Source organism: Pan troglodytes, chromosome 19 (genome assembly GCF_028858775.2).
Source record: "Pan troglodytes isolate AG18354 chromosome 19, NHGRI_mPanTro3-v2.0_pri, whole genome shotgun sequence".
Lineage (NCBI taxonomy): Eukaryota > Metazoa > Chordata > Mammalia > Primates > Hominidae > Pan > Pan troglodytes.
Genome location: NC_072417.2, coordinates 55,794,722 through 55,813,380, shown reverse-complemented (window position 1 = coordinate 55,813,380; position 18,659 = coordinate 55,794,722). Strand labels below are relative to the sequence as shown.

At 35.3% G+C, this 18,659-nt stretch overlaps 1 long non-coding RNA gene across 1 annotated transcript in view; it reads left to right on the top strand.

Moving 5' to 3' along the window:
* LOC107969243 (uncharacterized) overlaps positions 1-12,975 on the top strand; it is a 67,523-nt gene extending 54,548 nt beyond the window's left edge. The window contains exon 3 of the long non-coding RNA XR_001710941.2: positions 10,899-12,975. This is a non-coding gene — a long non-coding RNA (uncharacterized LOC107969243). The remainder of the gene's footprint in view (positions 1-10,898) is intronic.
* The last annotated feature ends 5,684 nt before the right edge of the window (positions 12,976-18,659 follow it).

The following is an 18,659-nucleotide window of genomic DNA, read 5'->3' as shown; positions in this document are numbered from 1 at the left end:
TGTACATAAAGTGTTCTATAAACTCCTTTATTCCCCTACTACTTTCAACATTTTTTCTTAATTTGGTTTCCAACAGTCTGACTAGGATGAGTCTAGATACCATTCTTTTTATACTTATTGCAGTTGGATTTTGCTGAATTTTTTCAATCTGTTGATTAGTGTTTTTCATCAAATTTTGACATTGTTAGCTATTATTCCTCAAATATTTTTATTCAATATTTTTCAGTTTTGTTTTCCATCCAAATATAACTCTCCTCTTCAGGATCTCCAATTACATTTATATCAAACCATTAGATACTGTTTCCCTTGTTGAGGCTCGTCCATTTAATTTTTTCTCTCTTTTTCAGATTGGATAATTTCTATTGGTCTGTCTTCAGGGTTAGTATTTATTTTGCCATCTCTAATGTGCTCCTAAGTCTATCCAGTAGTTTAAATTTTTTTTGTCCTTTTCAGTTCTAGAATTTCCATTTTTAATACTTTTTTTCCTGCTTGGATTCCCTATATTTTCATTAACTGAGATCATATTTTTATTTAATTCTTTAACAAATTTGTCTTTATTAAAATATATTTTATTGTTTTTGTTTTTATGTGAATCATTATTTTTAAATAAAATAATTGCCATAATGGATAATACAAGTACTCTAAAAATATGTAATAGAGATTCTGGGTTCTGTTAATGATCTCTAGAGAGTATTCATTCTTGTCCTGCTAAGCAGGTAAATTACTGGCTGATTACTTTATGCTTGTAGGCTTTCAAGGAACCTCTAACTTGGCAGGACCTGACATCAGATTCTGTCTGTTTGGGCTTGATTGTATGCTTAGCTAGGGTGGCTCTAGACCAAGTTTTATTCTAAAGCTTGGTTTTCACTCTGAAGATATAGTTTTTCTGGTGTTTCAGTGGGATGCCAAGATGTTGATGAATTATGAAAATCTCTCTACTCTGTAGGACCATAGCTGTCACATCCCTGGGCAGTACTCTTCCCCTAGCATAGCTTGACCTCTAGTATCTGTTATATCTCAGCCCCAAATCAACTGATCTCTGTTGAATGAAGTCGCTCTCTTATGTGTAGCTACAGACTCACAGGAGACTCCTCTAAACAGACTTTAGGGGCTGCCCCTCTATAGAGCTCCCTCAGCTCTGCTGCCCTCACAGATCCTAGACACTTCAGCTGCTCTGAATTTTTAATTATTTCTTATCAACTACCTACCAGGTTAAAAAACTACTGGGTTCTGCTCAGAATCCAGCTCCCTCTTTACTCGGAAAATTGTCTCAAGGAAAAGAACAAAGCAATTATAGGGTTTCTAACGAGTTTCCCTTTTCCGAATGATTGCAGTCTTATACTGCCTGTTTTTCACTGCCTGAAAGCCATTTCCTCATTATATATAGTAACACTTTTATAGTTATAAATGGTAGGAGGACTAGTCCAAGAATAAATTATGTCTAGAAACAGAAAGCTTCCCACAAAATTTTACTATTAGATGAAGGACAATGAGAAGCCAAATAATATCCCCGCAGATAATTAAAGCATCCCATAAGCATGCCTTTGAACATATCAAAACCATAACATTTCATTTCAAAACAAGATGAAAGACTTTAAGTGTGTCATACAATATCATAAAAGAACAACATAAATTAGAATTTGCAATATTCAGCAATGAGGTGCCAAAACTCAGAAAAAAAAATGTAAAAAATTAGAATCAAAATACAAACTCATGGAAACACAGAAAAAATGAATAAAACAAAGAGTGCCCTAAGAGAAATAGAAGGCGAAAATAAGGAATTTTTTTAATTGAAAAAATAGAACAAATATCAGAAATAGTAAATATTTGAGCAAATATAGACTGGACTTCACCTCTTAGGTTGTTTAAAATATGCTTTACAGCTAATAGCAAAAATCACAGCATTGTCTTGTGAAATTTTCAGTGAATGATACACAAGGCAACTAAAACATAAAATAGGGAAAGTAAAGGGATCTATGGGGTGGTGAAATTTCTACATAAAACATTAATTCAAATAGACTGAGAACTCTGTTATTATTATGCATATTTTAATCCCTACAGCAATTGGTAAAACAGCTATATATATATTATATATGTATATAGAGAGAGATATTCTAAACTATACAGTTGATAACTTAGAAGGGAAGGTTTTTAAATGTTCACATATCACAGAAGAAACGAAAGAGAAAAGGGGGAAAAACAAGTAAAAAGAAAGCAAACGGTGAAAGGGTACACCTATATCCAAATATGTCAATCATTATATTACGTGTATATGATCTAGAGACAATAATTAAAGACAGAGATTGTCAGAATTAATTTGAAAATGACACAGCTACGTTATGAGTGTACAAGAAGCTCACTTTAATATAACATTGTAGGAACATTAAAAATTAAAAAATTAAAAGCATGGATAAATATAGGCTTTGCAAATATAAATCAGAAGAAGGCTGGAGTGGCTGTGTTAATATTAGACAAAGTATATCTTAGAGCAAAAATCATTAGCAGGGTTAAAGAGGGACATTCCATGCTAATAAAAGAGATTAATTCACCAAGAAAACATAACAAAGTTAAATGTTTATGCATGTAACAACAGAACTTTAAAAATACATGAAGCAAAAACAAAGAACTAAAAAAAGAAATAAATCCACAATTACTGTTGGAAGCATCAACACTCCTCTCTCACTAATATGTAGAACTAGTAGAAAATCAGCAAGAAAATAGAAGAAATAAACAACACTGTCATAAAATGAGATCTAATTTACACATATAGAACTTTCTAATTCATAACCACAGAATACACATTATTTTCAGGGCACACAGAACATTCAGCCAGATAGATCATATCTGGGTTATTAAACAAACCTCAACAAATTTTAAATAATTAAAATTATACATAGTATGGTCTCTAAATATAATGGAATGAAATCAGAAATTAACAGCAGAAAGATAAAGGAAAAATCTCTAAATACTTGAAAATTAAACAGCACATTTGGACATAATCTATGGATCAAAGAAGACATTTCAGGAGAACAATAGAAAATGTTTTTAGCTGAGAAAATATGAAATCTAACACATCAAAATTTGTAGGATGCAGGTAAAACTGCTTCCTTGGAAGTAATGCGTATATTAGAATAAAAAAATGGCCTCAAATCAAGAATTTAAGCTTTCACTTTAAGAAACTAGAAAAAGAGTAAAATACACACCAAGAAGGTAGAAGTTAGGAAAGAGTAAAAATAATAATGGAAAAGATAAAAATGAATTTAAGAGAAAGGGACAATGGTAAAGATAGTGTTCAATAAACAGATAATGAGAGTTCCCAAAGAAAAAAATCAAAATGCAAAACAAAAACCATAAATCAAAAAAACTTTTTTATAAAGTTAAAAAAATTCGACAGCATGTATTGCAAGAACACACCACGTGTTTAAGAGTTGATCCATTGGAAGCCATTATTCTTAGCAAACTAACACAGGAACATTAAACCAAATACCTCATGTTCTCCCTTACAAGTGGGAGCTAAATAATGAGAACACATGGATACGTAGGGGGAAAAACAGACACTGGGGCCTATCGGAGGGCGGAGGGTGGTAGGATGGAGTGGATCAGGAAAAATAACTAACAAGCACTAGGGTTAATACCTGAGTGACGAAATAACCTGTACAACACACTTCCATGACACAGGTTTACCTGTATAACAGACCTGGACATGTACCCCATAACTTAAAAGTTAAAAAAAATATATTGACCTAGAATGACAATAAAGGCATATTCTAATAAAATTACCACATCTTAAAAAACAGTCACTTTTCTTCAAAGTGCTAAACATAGAATTACCATATGCTTTGTAGGAGTACAAAACAACAGTAAGGCAAAGAATAGATGATCTGACTGTTAACAGCAATAATTTATGCCAGAATAAAATGGAATAATAACACGTGAGGAACTCAAAAAAATGTGAGCTAAAGATTTTATATCTAGCAAATATGACTTTTAAGTATAAAGGGCATAGATCATTGGCTGTCAAATTGCAAGAACTCAAGGAATTTTGTTCCCATGATTTCTTCTTGAGGAGTAATCAAGAAACCAGCTTTATTTTTTTCCTTATATTTATGTATTTATTTATTTGAGACTGAGTCTCACTCTGTCGTCCAGACTGGAGTGCAGTGGTGAGATCTCGGCTAACTACAACCTCTGCCTCCCGGGTTCAAGCAATCCTCCTGCCTCTGCCTCCAGAGTAGCTGGCATTACAGGCACACACCACCACGCCCAGCTAAGTTTTGTATTTTTAGTAGAGAGGGGGTTCACCATGTTGGCCAGGCTGGTCTCAATCTTTTGACCTCAAGTGATCCACCCGCCTCAGCCTCACAAAGTGCTGGGATTACAGGCATGAGCCACTGTACCTGGCCAGAAAACCAGCTTTAGACAACCAAAATGATTCAGGTCACATGGGAATAGGGACTGGGGCATAAACATATAGTTACTAGTAGAACTAAGAGTTAAAGGGGTTACATTACAGAATGTATAGTATATAATAGAGTTATTAAGAATAAAATTAATTTTTTAAATTTATCAAATATTTATAAATTGTTTCAAATTTTATTCAATTCTTTTCAAAAACTGGGAAAGAATATTGAGATTATGGACAAAACCAACTTTTTAAGCTATTCTCAAAAACTATAATGGATGGCTATAATATATTGTTAAACTGAGGCTTTTGTCTATGTAATGTGTAATAAGGTAAATTAATCATTAGGATATTCCAATTCTATGATCCCCTGTGTCCTTAAGAACCATGATTCTCAGTGTTGAAGAAAGAAGGTAGCCACACAATACAAACAAAAATCTTGTTTAAAAAGCCTGTACTTATAAATTTGTATTGTAAATATTTGTATGAATTTGTGGGATGTTTTATTTTACAGGTGCTATATACATATTTTCTAGTTTTATTTACTGAAGAGATCTAGAAACAATGAGCAATCAAGTAATAGAGAACATCCCTAGAGTCCACACAGAGATCTTGAAATATTATTTTCTATTAAAAGAAATCAAGGTTTTTTGTTTGGTTGGTTTTTATCTTTCGAGAAACAGCTGATCCACATCTGTGGCAGGAATTGTACAGGATTACCCTGGAATATCTTTCAAACCAAATGTGTGGGTACTATCCCAAACTACAAGACTCATGTAGAAAAGAAAGCAGAAGCTAATTTGAAGACATTTTCACAGGTCAAAAGTGAACAATTTGAGCTTTGATAACAATTGCAATGGCTTGAAACCCATCAAAAATTTAAATCCTTGAACTCATAACAACATATTTTTAAAAACCTAAACCTAAAAAGTCACCTGTGGAGATGAGTAGGGAACATATTATTTAAAACTGGTAAATCAAGAAAAAGAACCTAGCATTTATTTTGTCTTTTCTGTATGAACTTTCACTTAAGGCATCCAGTAGTAGATGAGGGGTAGTACCTATTTGTAAATGTTTTCCACTAATAAATGACAAATAAATAATAGGATATTACTATTTTGCAATCCCACTGAATTAATGAATCTAAGTTGTAAGCATCAAGAGTTGCTCAACATCATAAAAAAGAGACTGAGATATCATGTCCCTCCTGATGAAAGAGCCCAGCTCCACTTACAGTCTTACCATTGGGATCAGGCTGATCCAGTCTCAGTCTAATGGACAACATGCAGGAACTCCAGAGGGTAGAGGGCATGGTGAACTGCCCCACAGGTGCAAAATCAGAAAAATCCAGACTGCAGGAAATTGCACAGGTCCAACAGCCTGGGTTCTTCAACAATAAATCATAAGGGAAGAAGGGAATGAAAAGAAAATCTATGTAGTAAAAGAGATTTAGAAGACATATCCTTTTTTTTAATGGGCAATACTAAACTCTTGTGTCGAGTTGAGCACGTGGGTGATAAAACTGTGAAGTAACACAAGGAAGGAAATAATGATATAGAAATGAGGATAGGAGTTACTTTGTGGGGAAAAAGAAGGGGCTTAAGATTAAGATGGGGCATACCGAGGGGCTTCTGGTATGGGCGGCAAAGTTAAATTTCTATATGTGGATGGTGGTTAAAAGGGTATTCACCTTACAAGCTTTATATTCAGCTTGGTTTTTTTGGTATTTTTGTTTTATTTTACTGTAAAAATGGGTTGGAAATATCATTATTTTTCTTGTGGACCTTGCCAATTGTGGCTCACTTTGAAGATCTCCCTGAATACAAGAATTAATAAGTATTTACTTTTATATTCTTCAGCACAGTTTAAATGAGTAATTTCATATTTAAACTATTTAATATATGTTTTACTTTTTAAATTTTTATTCTTACAGATTTAGGGGTACACATGTAGTTTTGTTATGGATCTATTGCATACTGGTGAAGTCTGGAATTTTCAGGTATCCATCACCCCAACATTGAACATTGTACCCAATAGATAGTATTACATCTCTCACTCCCCTCCCACCCTCCTCCAATGTCTATTATTCCACTCTATATGTCACTTACAAGCTGAAGCCACCCATTGTTTAGCTCCAACTTGTAGGTGAGAACATGCTATATTTGCCTTTCTGTCTCTGAGTTATTTCTCTTAGGATAATGATCTCCAGTACCATCCATGTTGCTGCAAAAGACACAATTTCCTTCTCTTTTATGGCCAAGTAGTATTACCACATTTTAAAAAATCTAATCATGCATTGTAGGACACTCACATTGACTCCATATCTTTGCTTTTGTAAAGAGTGATGTGATATACATATGAGCACAGAAGTCTTTCTGATAAAATGATTTATTTTCCTTTGCGTAAATACCAGCAGTGGGATTACTAGAGGGTAGTTCTATTTTTAGTTGTTTGAGAAAGTTCCATACAGTTTTCCATAGAGGTCTCCATACAGGTTGTGCTAATTTACATTATCATCAACAGTGTATAAGCATCCTCACCAACATCTGTTATTTTTTGACTCTTTAATATTAACAAGGCTGACTGGTATAAGATGGCATCTCACTGAGGTTTTAGTTTGCATTTATATGAAGACTAGTGATGTTGAACTTCTTTTTTTCTATATGTTTCTTGGCCATTTGTATGCCTTCTTTTGAAAAAATATTGTTTTGTCTGTTCGTGTCCTTCACCCACTTTTTAATGAGATTTTTTTTTTCTTGTTGTTTCAGTTCCTTATAGATTCTGGATATTAGCCTATTGTCAGATGCACTGTTTGCAAATATTTTCTCTTTCTGTAGGTTGTCTGGTTACTCTGTCAATTATTTTTCTGTGCAAAGCTTTTTAGTTTAATTAAGTCCCATTTTTCTATTTTTGCTTTTGTTGCATTTCCTTTTGAGGACTTAGTTATAAATTCTTTGCCTAGGTGAATGTCCAGTAGAGATTTTTCTAGATTTTCTTCTAGGATTTTTATCTTTTCAGGTCTTACTTTTTCAACCCATCTTGAGTTAATTTTTCTGTATGGTGAGAGATAGGGGTCCAGATTCATTCTTTTGCACATGGCTATTCATTTGTCTCAGCACCATTTACTGAAGAGGCTGTCTTTTTCCCCGGTGTATATTTTTGTTGATGTTGTCAAAGGTCAGTTGGTTGTAGGTATATGACTTTATTTCTGGGTTATCCATTCCATTTTATTGATCTATATGTCTATTTTTATATTAGTATCATGCTGTTTTGGTTATTATAGCCTTGTAGTATAATTTGAAGCTAGGTAATGTGACACTTTCAGTTTATTCTTTTTGCTTAGGATTGCTTTGGCTATTTGGGCTTTTTTGTTGGTTCCATATTAATTTTAGGATTGTTTTTTATAATTATGTGAAGATTGACATTGGTAATTTGATAGGAATTGTGTTGAATCTGCAGATTGCTTTGGATAGTATAAATTATTTATCTAGAATGTATGCTTAGTATATGGTGTGATGTAGGGATTTTATTTTACCATTATTTCACTCTCCATAAATATTTTCAAGTTGTTTTTTACTACTGAGAAAATAATGTATGCACATGGAGGAAAACCATAAATGAAGCACAAGAGAAAAGAAACCCTTCCTTCCATTTATAGCTTTATCTCTCTTACCAAAGACAACCAGTCTTCCTATTTTTTGTTATTGTTGCTGTTGTTTTGCACTGCAGTAAATAATTGTTTTCCCTGCAGCGTCTTTAATAATTTAGCTTTGCATAAAGCATCCCTTCCCACTTTAACTCAGTTCATATATTTTTGTGGATTTGATTTTAACCCAAAGTTGATGAGGTTCCCTAGTCACAGAAATTCCATCAGGAAAGGGAATATGATACAAGTCAGGCCAACAAGAGCCAACAAGACTCAATTTTAGGAGGTTTATCTCAACTACTGAGGAAGAAAAAAAAAAACACTTTAAATTTGGTATAGTCAAGATGTCATCTGGAGCTGTTAGAAATCACACCACGTAGAGCCCAAGAATAAAACCAACAAACAGAATGCAGAGCCAAGATATGGAGGAAATCAGAGACTGATAGTATGGTTTTGAACCCTACCCAGTTATATGTGAAGTCTAATTTTATACTTTTGAGTTTATAAGAGATAAGGAATTCCCTGGTTGCAAACTTGGATTGAATTTTTTTCCCTTGTAATCAGAATCTAGCTGATAGTATATTCTCCTGAGAATTAATTCTATCTACATAAACACATACACTTATGTGTATACACACAAGACTGTCGTGGTCAGAACTTGGAATCCAAATAGATCTAACAAGTTGTGTTTTATAAACCCTCTGATTTTCCTCTCACTATCTGAAACTCAGAAATAAAATAGATTTGAGTAATATAGAATCTCATTATATGTGTTCTCTGAACTCTTACTATTTGAAGTGTGTGTGTGTGAGAGAGAGAGAGAGACAGAGGCAGAGAGAGAGAGAGGAGAGAGAGAGAGAAAAGAGGGGGGCATTTTATATACTGTCTTGGAGATCTTTCACATCAGTTCGTAGACATTACTTCCATGCATTTGGTATTTTCGTCTGGGGGGTGTGCACGCGATAGCATTGCGAAACGCTGGCCCCGGAGAAGTGGCTGTAAATTTTTTTCTATGTAGCATGTGCTTAACCAGCGTGTATCCCACTGAAAGACATGTTTGTGTACAATTCCTTGCTATTCCAAACATATATATTTTATCACGAATGTATATGAATATATCAAACAATAAGGTCTTAAGAGTAGAATCGTTGATCCAAAGGATATGAACAACTTAGCTTTTTATAAGAGAAAAATAAGAGTTTGGTTTGGACTTGTTAAGAGTACTGAAATAGGAGCAGGTCTTGGGGAAAACATCTTTATTATATTAAAGATGTATCCCAATATTTATTTATAAATGTCTTATTTTACAAAAAAACAGCCTTTAAAATTTTTATGAAGTCCTCAACTTTTTAACCTATTTGAATGATTAATTATATTAGAAGTTTTCCAGATATTGAACCATCTTTGCATTACTAGAAAAAGCCTATCTTGGGCTTGATGTGCTATACTTTTGAAATACTCTGAGATATTTAATTATACTTTTGAGGATTTTTACAATTTTTAAAATATGTATCTACTTTTCTGTTGCATCTTTTTCAGGTTTCTGCAGACATCTTAAGTAGGATGATAATAGCTTTTGATATCAAATGAAACAATTTATATAGCATGAGAATTATTTATGATGTAAACATTTGCCCATAAATTTTTTTGAGCCAGGGATCTCATTTGCAGATAGTTCTTTAGAATAAATTAAATAAACTGTCATTGTCACTAATTTAGTATAGTTTTTCACTTTTTGAGTCAGTTTTGGTCACTAATCTGCAAAATATCTATTTCAAACAGAATTTTTATTAGTATATATAAATTTTTCAAAATTTTATATTGTACTTTTTTTGTTAAATATTTCTTATGTTCATATCATTTATTATACTTTATTATATATGACATTTTTGTCACTTTTTCATGATACATCAAAGAATAAGTTCTGAATTGATCAATTCTATTGCTCTGTCTTCTAATTCATTACTTTTCTTTTCACTTTTCTTCTTTACTTCATTGACCTAGTTTTGGTAATGAATATGTTTACTTTTTTTCTTTTTATTTTAATAAAATTACAAGGCAATGAAATTGCCTCTGACTAAATCTTTGGTTGTTTTATGAAATATTTTTTCAAGTAGTGTTCTTTGCTATTTTTTTCTGAGTGGCTCATTATTTCTAATTTAATTTCCTTTCATCCAGGATAAATTTGAGACATATTTGTTTCTTTTCACGTAGTTTGAAATTACAAGCAAATTTATACACATTTAAAAATGTGACAAGTAGTATAAGTTTTTGTTGTTGTTGTTTTGAGATGGAGCCTCGCTCTGTCATCCAAGCGGGAGTGCAGTAGCATGATCTCGGCTCACTGCAAGCTCCGCCTTCTGGGTTCACGCCATTCTCCTGCCTCAGCCTCCCAAGTAAGTGAGGCTACAGGCACCCGCCACCACGCTCAGCTAATTTTTTGTATTTTTAATAGAGATGGGGTTTCACTGTGTTAGCCAAGATGGTCTTGATCTCCTGACTTCATGATCTGCCCACCTCGGCCTCTCAAAGTGCTAGGATTACAGGCGTGAGCCACCGCACCTGGCCATAAGTGTTTTGAGTTACGTTATACTCTGTCAGCTAATAGTCTAGACAAATTTTATTATTTAAAAAATTAATGGATTAATATACATTCATATTTTATAACTATTTTATTAAAAACCAATCAAGAATAAACTGTGAATATGGTGCAACATTCCCTGCTGTGAGATGCTTGGTTAAGGAATTTTGTTTCTCCTGTGTGGCATCCATTTGAGAAAATATTCTGCCCATGAGATTCAAGTGGGCTACAACCCATACATGCTCCTTTACTTTCCTTTCTCCCTTTAGGGTGACACAGGCTTAAACTGAGACAATCCAGCATGGAACTCTTGCAGGAAGTACTAGGAAAGTGCATTTTCTTTCCATGAGGGTTGCCAAACTGGAAGCATGTTAGCTAAAGCTACCTGTAGTCATTTTGTGGCCACATTGGGTGAGATTGTCTGAGAAAGCAAACCAACTGAAGCAGAGCAGAGAAGATACTCTACCAACCTAGTTGGAGCCCTGGTTCCAGCCTTGCCTGAAGCTAAATGCACCTCTTTGCTTCCTTTTTACTGACCCAATAAATTTCCCTATTTGTTTAAACAAGCTTGATATGAATTTTTTTCACCCAGAGACTCTTGATTCATTTTTTTATTAATTATGTGGCCTCCCACAAAGATGAATACTGATGAAGTATACTGCCAGCCAAGAAGCTCAGGGCTCTGATTTGTAGTCTGAAGACACATGTGGCATACATCAAAGAGTAAAGATCTCCACTGGAAGCTTTGCTCTGTTAGCTTGTTGAGCTTTTGTTGCTTAAAGGGAGAAGAAGCTTGCTGAGTTTTCTAGAATAGCACAGTGTATTGTTTGAGTACATATCTTTGACATGGCACATATTGCAACATGATCCCAATTCACAGCAAAATCAATGGTGCCAAGGTTATCATTGTCTCAATATCACTGGACCTCAGAAATTTCACAGGGGCCCCAGAGCTTTCAGAGTAAAAACATCAATCATCCATGCAGTGATGCAGGATTAATTCACATGTTCAAAAGCATCTGGTCATAACAAAGTTGTGTCTTCAGAGGAAGACTTGTTGTTTGAAGCTCATCCTCCAGCAAGATCAATAAATGTCCCAAAGCGCTGAGGACTCATTCTTCCCCTTTTATGTTTTCCTTTGCATAATGACAAAAACAAATCTAGGGACATTTGGAGCAGTTGTCTCTACTTAGAAATAGTCCTTTGGGGCTCCATGGGTAAATGCCTTAAATAATAAGCTTTAAATATAATGGATAGTTCTTGTTCAGAAGAAGAAATAATGTTCTTTTTAAGAATCAGCTGCAAAAAGGGGGAATCAAAGAAAGAAATCTTCATTGAACTTGAAAGAAAACATTGGGAGAAAAAAATCACCAACTATGGAACCACTATAACTTCTTACAATGCGGCATGAATATGTCTAAGTTTTCACAAAATAACACATTTAAGAATTTTAACTAGTCAAAATACAAAATCAGTCAACTTATTGTTTGAAATGCCTTGTTATTTAACTTAACTGACCATATAATTCAACCAGACACGTACTTACTATGTGTACATGTGCCTGCACCCCTGCATGTGTTTGCAGATCAATAATCTGAAGATAGTTTGCAAAACCTTGAAAAGTTTACAGAATCCCTTTGAAGCGCTGAGTAAATCTTTCTTTAGTTTTGGAGTCATTTGGAGGCATGGTTCCCTTTACTCACATCAGACTTTTGCTTTAGCAACAACAAAAAATGGACAATTTTCTACCAAAAGAAAAAAATAAATAATTTTTTTGAAAAATGTGGCTTTATTTGCTCATGGTAGTTCACCAGGAGCAGAAATATGAACTCCTTGAAAGTAAGTCTATCTGTAAAGTATTAAGTAACCACTTCTTAACCTTCAATTCTATGCTGTAAACTTTACTTTTTGTAATAAGGTTAAAAGAGTGACACTAATGGAAGTCTCTGAAAATAACCTACAGCCTCTGCAAAGACTGGGTGTGTTTGCATAATCTAAACTGAGCAAACCTTGGAAGAAATATATGAGCACACATTCTAACACCTTCAATTAAGTTCTGTTAAACTTCCAGAGACTATGTATCTTCTATAAATGGCGAGGAAAGTAGTTGATTCAGACAGGCTACAGTGTTGGAAATGGACTAGTCGCTGTATTTCATCTTTTGAGGGTTTTATTGTTTCAAGCTAGTTAGATTTTGAGCTCGAGCCTCTAAACTCTTCAAGAAGTATATAGAAAGAAGTATCTGAACTCTTACATAAGGTATATTCTATATGCAAAATACCAGACAGCTATCAACAACTTTCTCCAAAATCAGAGAAAACTGGAAATAAAGGAGAGGGTGTTTTTGTTTGTTTGGTTTGGGTTTATTTTTTGCAAGGTGCTGTGTTGGTGGTGGTGTTTGGATCTCTTGAGTTTTCTGAAACCCCAACCCTCTGCCTGACCCATGACTGGCAGTGTGTCTCAGAGACTTGCTCATTACGCACCATGAATAGCAACGTCCCCTGGTTATTGCAATCAGTGTCCATCAGTTGGAGAACCATGCAGATGTAATGGCTGATGAATCACATTTTATGATGCAAATGGCCCTGGGAGGAATTGTGTTCCCTGTATCCCAGATCCTTTCTCCTTTTAAAAATCTCATTTTCAATGTCTTGCATGTAACATTTTAAAAGTTATTTTTATTGTTTTTGTTTCCATAGAGAAAAGCCTTATTGTAGAAGTTACAAAGCTTGCATGACCAAATCACAAAAGAAATTTAGTTCTAAAAAGTAACAAAAGAAAATGAGGGAATCTTTTAATTTTTTTTTTTTAAGTTTACCATTGGCTTTGGGGAGAAAAATCACAAAAGATTAGGCTACATGGTCTGCAAGCCTTCAAAGAGAAAAAACAGTTCATTTAATACAGGTCTAGTAACTAATTAATATTTTGAAATTTTATAATGTGTATAATCTCCAGCTATTACAAGAAATAATTTATTGTGAGCCTCTCAGATGTGAAGGGAAATTGATGACCTGACAATATAGTGGAGAATGTTAGAGCAAAATGACTTTTCTTTCCACTTAAAATAACATGAAGACTATTTCTTTTCTATTTTGTCAAATTATCTTGATGCTATAGATTCTTGAAAAGAATCAGGATCCTGATTCTGATCAGGATCATCTCTGCACCTCCTCTCAGAATTTGCATATCTCAAGGCACAATTTAGGGTAAGCATCCTTGGGCACCAAGCATTTTACATTGTCCCAAAAGTCTCAGCAAGTCCTCTGCAAAGTCCTCTTGTCTCTGTCTGTCTAGCTGCCTCTTCCTACACCCCAACTCCCCTGCCCTTGATTCTCTGTTCCATTTCATCTCTCCTCCTCTTTTTCTCATGTTCCCAGTAGATTGGAACGTTTGGAGGTTTCTTTTCCTACACCCTCATTCTCCTGTCTTTGTTGTCTTACAAACATATATGTGAACCCCTCATTGTTATTAAACTTTTTTCCTCCCTAACCTCACTTTCTCATGAGATAAACCATCCTGTCATCAGTTTTAAGTACCTTCTGTCTGTCATAAAATAGACCACTCTAAAATTTTTTTTAAATGCCCATTTGTCTTCTGACTACATGACCAACAAAGGTTCAACATCTATCCCTACATTCTTCCAGAATTTCTTACACTATATTTATTTCCATCCATTCTTTCTCTTTACATATAAATAACAGAGATTGGTCTGTTTGTAGTATCTGAGGTTTTCTATGTAAGATACAGATGTCCTGTCCATTTCAGGACTCTCCTGTTTCTTGCCTGATGTTTGACTGAAACACCTAGCACCTCCCAGGACTAGGTGCACATCCTCTTAGGATATAGTGTTCTTAATAGGGGACTGAGCTCTGATAATGTCCACCACTGTTGTAACTAGAAATCCTTTTCTCTGATTTCACTGTCAATGCTATGAGCTCATTCAATTCCAAGTGTCCCATAATTTGGATTGTTTATAATCTAGTCAGGAATGAGCCTTGCCACACCCACTCCACTTATCAGCAACTGGAGGAGCAAATGCGTATCTCAGAACTGTGAAGTCATTTGATGCCAGACTTTCTTTGGTGTCACCAAGTTGAGGTTTTATGTGCATTTTTTATCTAAACTATGGAGTCTGACTGCAGCTGCCCTCATTAGCTTTGTTCTGGAGGACAGGGCCTGTCTTCTGCATTGACTCTTAGTCAGTGTGCATCTAAGTCATCTATTTGTTTTTAGTTTTTTCTTTCAAAGAATTCAACTGTTTACATTTTCCTTGAGCTGCTTCCATTATTTCATAAAGTAGACCTTACCTTTTTAGTCCTACAAATTCTAATTATTAGATCATCATAATCATGGGATTGGATGTCTAAAATTTTTTCTCCATAAATACCTCCTCAATTCAGTGTGCATATCCTAAACGGAGATAGCTGATGTTACACAGCTTTTTGTAGGCTTTTAGTCCCTAGCACAGCTCTTCGGACACAGGCAGTGATACTGCTTTAATTTTAAATGGGGGCATTCTTTTTTATTCATTACGGGTTTCTACTAGCTTCAGGCCAAAGCCCAAGGGCCTATTTTGTCTAAGCAAAAATAGCCACTGTCATTTCCTGAATGCTGAGTCAAAACTACTCTGTACGCAAGAGATGGAGGGCATCACTTGTAAGGGGAGGGGAACTTGAATGCTTTTCTTCCACTCTATTTTTTTCCACTATCCTGCTATGCTTTGCTTTCCCACAAGATACGCTTTCATGAAGCCCCTCCTGAAATGCACTTGTGAACTAGAAACAGAAGAAAATCCTTGGTACTTGCCTTCTACCATTTACAAAATCAGCCATCATCAAGATCTGCATAGTCTGGGTATTACTGTGGGTAACAGAGAAAAGCTATGTTATTTCAAACAAAAATTTGTATTGGGTCATCCTATAGGTGGACAAAATGACACTAAATGATGATAAATACTGTGGATTCTATCCAGGGCAAAGTGAATGTAAGGAGGCTGAGGAGAAGGACAAGACAAGAGAAGCACCAGGAAGGTGGGAAAAGAAGATCCCAAAGAAGACAGGCTTATAAAATTTGAGCCAGGAGGGAAGAGGACAGAGGAGACACAAGTTCAAGACTAGAACCCATCTGACGTGTGTGATAGAGATCAGTGGGGCCAAGAATCTTGCAAGCCTCAAGTGATCCAAGGTGAGAAGACTTAAAAGGATGAAGTCTCAGATGGCCTCAGAGAATCCATTTTTAAATTAAATTCAGTGTATCTCAGTCCAATCATAAAGTTTCTCATCCCTCCCTCCTGAGGACTATAAGCTGACAAAAAGACTAGATTGTATAGGGTTGAAGGAATGAAGCAAATTCTGATTGAGGAAAAATCATAGGTATTGAGCTGAGCAAAGAAAGACAATTTCTCCAAGTCGAGTCTCTAATTTTTCCACCTGGATGTGAATTATAACCTGAGTTGAGGCGCCATAAGAATAATACAATACTCTATGCATTCTAACTGGTGAATGAAGTGCAAAATGGATGAATGAACAGGTTTTCAAGAGTATGAAAATCCAGGCCATCATTTCACTGTCTAAAAAATTATTCTTTTTATGTCTTCAGTTTCACAATAAAAACTGTGGAGACTTTGTGGCCAACATGGATTAGGTGATGAGGTTAGCTGTTTTTCACCTGAAGATCAATCATGAGGCACAGACACACCTTGATATGTGTTAAGGATGAGAATGAAAAGGTTATACAAGTAAACAAGCTGAAGAAAGAAGGCTCAGGTGGGTCTCCACTGGGCATCAGGTGAGCCTTTAACACAAAGACAAGTTCAGGGGAAGATGGCCTTAGACGAAAGATCCCTGAAGTCACTGTCACAAGAACTAGGTTACATTCTGGTTACACATCCATGGATTCTGTCCATGGTTTTATTTTGTGAACACAATGCTTTTTATCTGTGGCACATTTTTTAGAAGACAAACTTTGATTGCTATTAAACACAGAGCTAAAACCAAGTAAGAGGCGATTCTCCAAAAGCACTTCCTCAGCAAACAGCATGTCTATTGTGTGTGGGTTCTTTAATTGGCTGAGAACTGAATTTCACCTTTGGCATTAAAGAGAAGTGTTTATTTTTACTGTCTTCACTGTTTTAATGTTTAAACGAAATCTAAATACTGAGGTGAACTCTATCATAAAACAAGTGAAACGGCAACATAGGTTGATCCAGAAAGAAGCAAATTCCAGCATGGCGGGCATTACATGTTTCAGCTCATCAGTTATCTGAATCTGATGGCTCTAAAGATGGATGGATGAGAATACATAGGCAGAAGCTTCCTGGTGAGGCTGGTATGATTCTGTTGTCATATCTTCAACACTATCCTTCTACCTTCAGGGTTGCTGTTGTAGGTTTTATTTCTTTGGCTTCTGTTGCCAGTAATGGAAAAGGACCACATGGAAGACTGTATTTATGTACATCATGTCCAAACAGAATATCCTATAATAGTGAATCTTGGAAGAAAGCTTGAGAGATGTGGCCGAGCGCGGTGGCTCACACCTGTAATCCCAGCACTTTGGGAGACTGAGGTGGGCTGATCACGAGGTCAGGAGTTCGAGACCAGTGTGACCAACATGGTGAAACCCCATCTCTACTAAAAAGACAAAAATTATCCGGGCCTGGTGGTGTTGCACCCATAATCCCAGCTACCCAGGAGGCTGAGGCAGGAGAATTGCTTGAACCCAGGAGGCGGAGGTTGCAGTGAGCCAAGATCGTACCACTGCACTCCAGCCCTCCAGCCTGGACAACAGAGCAAGACTGTGTCTCAAAAAAAAAAATACCAGTTTGAGAGATGTATGTGAGGACTGATTACCGAAAGCGAAAGAGTTTAGTACATCTCATGAGAACAGAGCAGTCACAAGTGATATAAACCAAACTCCCTTGGAAATTTGAAATCTATCAACTTCTTTATTTAAAGAGAATAGGAGGTTTACTGTGAAACAGTCATAAGACAGATTTCCAGAAAACATAACAATTCAGAACATATATTTAATTCCTCCTCAATCCAGATCCTTGTTGAAACAATGAAAGAGTACAATATACTGCCATGAAAAGTACTGAGAAAAGTCTACAGGTAGTGACATGGAAGAAAAGAAAAAATATTAAATAGATCAAACTAGTTATATAATTTGTATCTCATTTCTGTAAAATAAATTTAACATTTATAAGTGTATTAGTTTGTTCTCACATTGCTATAATAAAATACCTGAGACTGGGTAATTAAAAAAAAAAACAGATTTAATTGGCACACAGTTCTATAGGCTGTACAGAGAAAACAGTGGCTTCTGCTTCTGGGAAGGTTTCAGGAAACTTCCAATCATGATGGAAGCCGAAGGGGAAGCAGACACATCTTACGTGGCCAGAGCAGGAGCACGAGTGTGAAGGGAAGTGTCTGTTCATATTCTTCACTCACTTTTTAATGGGGTTGTTTGTTTTTTTCTTAGAAATTTAAGTTCCTTGTAGATTCTGGATATTAGGCCTTTGTCAGATAGATTGCAAAAATGTTCTCCCATTCTGCAGGTTGCCTGTTCACTCTGATGATAGTTTCTTTTGCTGAGCAGAAGCTCTTTAGTTTAATTTTGCAGGGACATGGATGAAGCTGGAAACCATTATCTTCAGTAGACTGTTAACAGGAACAGAAAACCAAAAACAAACAAAAGCACGAAGAGGGAAGTGTCACCCACATGAGAACTCACTATTGTGATGACAACACCAAGGGGAATGGTGTTAAACCATGAGAACCGGCCCCCATGATCCAATCACTTCCCACCAGGCCCCACGTCCAATACTGGATATTACAATTCAACAAGAGATTTGGGCAGGAATACAGATCCAAACCATATCAGTAAATATAATAAATATATATTAATATGTAAATATATGTATGCAAGTTAACAAATGAACCAGTTGGTATGTAAGTATGTATATAAAGGAACATAGCAGTTACATTGGAAATTAAGACTTTCATTAAATTTTGCATGTGTATATTTTCAGT